This window comes from Octopus bimaculoides, chromosome 9 (genome assembly GCF_001194135.2).
Source record: "Octopus bimaculoides isolate UCB-OBI-ISO-001 chromosome 9, ASM119413v2, whole genome shotgun sequence".
NCBI lineage: Eukaryota > Metazoa > Mollusca > Cephalopoda > Octopoda > Octopodidae > Octopus > Octopus bimaculoides.
In genome coordinates, this window is record NC_068989.1 from 66,264,595 (window position 1) to 66,268,660 (window position 4,066).

Genomic DNA, 4,066 nt, shown 5'->3' on the forward strand with positions numbered 1-4,066 from the left:
TATACATATATGTATGTATGTATGTATGTATGTATGTATGTATGTATGTATGTATATGCAAGTAGTGTTACATGTCTTGTTTGTCTTTCCGATCTGTCTAACGTAAATGTCATTTGAAAGGAAATGCAATATGTGAAAATAAATTCATTCATACTTATGTCTTCATAAATGAAATACCGATAAACACTTTTTTGCCTTTTCATCAGTAATTTATTCCATTTGTGATAAATACAATGTTCCAAGAAATTATTTATCGCAGACAAAAATGAAAGACAGAAATGGTAAGACTAGCATTATGAACGATAGAGGTGTTAATTTGGTAGATTCTGTAGAGCATCAACAAAATACTTCTGCAATATTTTTTCCGGTTTTTTATGAATTCAAATCCTACCCGGTTTCAACTTTACATTCATACTCCCGATGGCCAGTAAAATAAAGTACCATTTTAGAACTTTATTATAATCGACTGTCAATCTATACAGCATGTATAGATTGACACTGATAGTTCAAATGGCACTCCGGTAGAAATGTAACTGTAGTCTCATCAATATTGTTAATCTCTAAATATTGTCAACACAACGCACATTAACAAATCATTTTGTCCTTTTTTTTTTTTTTACATTCTTTCTGGAATAAGACAAATTTACTGTACTCATACATTTACGCTTGCATTGTATGAAAACGTGCATTTAACTGACACCCATTATCATGTTATGAAGCCATGTGGTATTTGTATTAACCTTTAAGAACCTAATTTATTTATTTTCATCCTGCAGTAATATATCTTCAACATTGCTTTAAGAATATTCTAATGGACATTCTGTCTAAATTCTTATTGAGAAAAAAAAACATAGAATAAACCGTCAGGTGAGATTATGACCTTATAGTTAAAAGGATCATAGTCTATCATTTCTAATGCAATATGACTTTACACTCGCGATACGCAAATGCTAGCAACAAAGAACAAAGGAAATGAAATAAGTACCTGGTACAATATTAAAATTCAAGTTATAGCTGACATAAAGTGTTTGAATAGATTCTATAGTGTTTCAATCATTATTTCCGTGTTCCATGTTAACGTGAAATACCTGCAATGTACTTGATTTAACGGCCAGCATTTGCTGGAGAATAAGGTATTATCGTCTTGCATTTGTAAGATATGCCAGTGAAAATAATGTCACTGGTATCTATCTATATATGTAAATATAGATAACTTTCTTTTATTAGCCACACAGGGCTGCACACAGAGGGGACAAATACAACTGTAAAGCTTTTCTTTATAAAAAAAAAAAAGGAAAAAGAAAAGGTAAAATAAAAATTAACAAATCCGATCAAAAGGGATCGGTAGGGGCCAAAAAAAATTTTTTTAATAAAAAAAATTAAAAAAAGGGTATCGTATATCACAGAAAATGTCAATTGTGTAAAATGGGGTAACATTAGGTTTATCCACGGAGAGAAAAGCCTACGGAAAAGACCATGGTAATCTCTAAAGATAGATAGATAGATAGATAGATAGATAGATAGATAGATAGATAGATAGATAGATAGATAGATAGATAGATGAATAGACAGACAGACAGACAGACAGACAGACAATAATACATTGCAAAGAAACGTTCTTTTATGGGACCGTTGTGAGTAGGAAGTAATGGATCAATCATAATAAGAATGTCAACGACACTGATCCTTCCTCGGGGGTCTCAGGAAGTGGTTAGTAGAAACGACGATGTAGTCCTTAGACTACTTTCCCTGAATTATTTGTAAGGATGCCCAGAAAGATGCCCTGCATCCTTACATAGAGTCCGTGAAGGTCTCTGGTCTGAGGATGACACAGAATGTTCCTGGTCGGCTAGGTCTGAGGACAACTTCAACGCTTCTACCTACCACTCTCAGAGACCAAGTGTCAAGTGGTGGTGGTGGTGGTTGTGTCGTTGGTGCTAGTGGGCCACATTTTAGTTTTATTTTACTATCTGAGAACATGTGTAATCTATCTGCACAGTGTTGTCTACACCACTTCGATCACATGGCTTAGGTCAGCCTGTAATATAGTAAAAGACAATTGCTTAAAGTACCACACAGTGACATCGAACATGGAACGACATTATTGCAAACTGGAAATATTAACTATACGGTTATGTCATATGTTACTGGTACTTACCTGCCTAGACAGACAGGAAATTATTTTCGTTGTGGCTATGAAACTGCATTACGGTCGCGGCTTGGCATATACGTTCAAGTATGCATATACGAACTAAGCATAACAATGACCTTGTACTGAACATGGAGAGTGAAATGGTAAATTGAGACATTCATGCCTTTCTGATAGCCGTTTTAAGTTAAATGAAAGCACCTATTTGAAATCAAAGCGGAGCTGCCGGTTCGAATTGTAAGAAGCTTGCTTTCTACTCTATTGCATGGGTCAATATATTTAGTTATTAGTTCCTTAATATAATATACCTATATCCTTGTTCTGCTCTTCCACACACGATGTTTGAACATTGGATAATTAAAGAAACATAACGCAGCAAGCTGGTAGAATCGTCAGAGCATCAGACAAAATGCTTAGTAATATGTCTTTCGGCTTTTTACGCTCTGAGGTCAAATGTCGCCAAAGTCGACTTTGCCTTTCATCGTTACGGGGTCGATAAAATAAATTATTAGTCAAGTACTAGGGTCGATGTAATAGAGCAAACTCTTCCCCTAGAATTGCTGGTCTCGTGCCAAAAATAGAAACAATTAAGAAAGTATAGCATAAACATTTTATACGCTTTGCTGGACTGTGATGGTCATGAGATTTGACTATCATGTTATATTATCTAAAAATATATTCAAATAAATCTTCACAGTAAGTACTTCAAAATTATCTTCTAACTGTAATTTAAATGTATCATGGAAACAAATTATTAGTTGCTAAGTAGAAATCAATTTTATGGAAACTGAATTGTTGTCTTAGATTAAATAAGCTAATTTATATAATTGATTTTCACTTTTATTCTATTTGTTTTATATCACTTTTTTAATAACTTAGAGAAGAATGAACAGCACCCGTAAGGTTTTTTTTGTTTTTTTTGCAGGATCTCTGACGCTGGTGAGAGGACGAAACCAAAACTTGTGGATTATCTAAATATCTAGTCCGAATACTTGCAACATGAGGAGGAGATTTAACTGTGCTCTATCAGGCATGAACAGGAACAAGTAAACTATACCACATCCAATGGCTTCCGAACAGTTTCCATCTAACCAATTTCAATTATAGATCTGGTTTGCATCACCTCTAAACTATAGAAGATACATGTCCAAAATGTCACACAGTAGAATCTAATCCGAAAACACATGATAATGAATTGAGCAATTTAACCACACGGCCATAAGAGTGGAAGACAATAAACTGAGATAAAATGATTAAATCTTTCCCATTGCAGGGTATTGTATTATTTGTTACTGAATGTTGTAGTCACTTCGAAGATGGTGTGTGATCTTGTTTGCATTTCCTAAGCCGACAGCTTTCTCAAATCGAGTTTATTGATTGTGACAAAGCTTGAGAGTTTAATGTGTTTATATACTACATACAAAAGTTGAATATTAGCTAAGGTTTAGAAAAGCCTCAAGGTACGATGAACAGCAGCTACATGTTATAGTTGTATTCTTCAGTTGTACATCGATGTAGAGAGGTCATGTGATTATTGAATTACTACCGGCACTATATTTATTTTGATTGACTCTTGTGCTGTCGATAATTGCGCTACCGACGAGGAATGATTTGTGTTTGCTAGAGTAAATATTTCGTGCTACAAACCTTCGATCAACAAAAAGTAAATTCGAATTATAATAATTAATCTTTATTATAATAATTAATCTCTATTATATTAAGCTGTTTTCAATTAACGTGTTTCAATGATATGCACATCGAAATTGTTTAATCTATTAACTTGTCTATTTCATCAGTTCCTACACGAAATTAAATATTAATCATTCTTTAAAGCGTTTATATATAAATGGAAATATTTGTTTCACGATTGTATTTTAAAACTTGTGATTAACAATTTATATATACATATATATATAT

General features: G+C 33.2%; 1 long non-coding RNA gene across 1 annotated transcript in view; it reads left to right on the forward strand.

Annotated features, from left to right (window-relative positions):
- The window catches only part of LOC128248664 (uncharacterized), a 64,197-nt gene extending 60,704 nt beyond the window's left edge, over window positions 1–3,493 (forward strand). The window contains exon 3 of the long non-coding RNA XR_008264822.1: window positions 3,075–3,493. This is a non-coding gene — a long non-coding RNA (uncharacterized LOC128248664). The remainder of the gene's footprint in view (window positions 1–3,074) is intronic.
- Window positions 3,494–4,066: the final 573 nt, after the last annotated feature.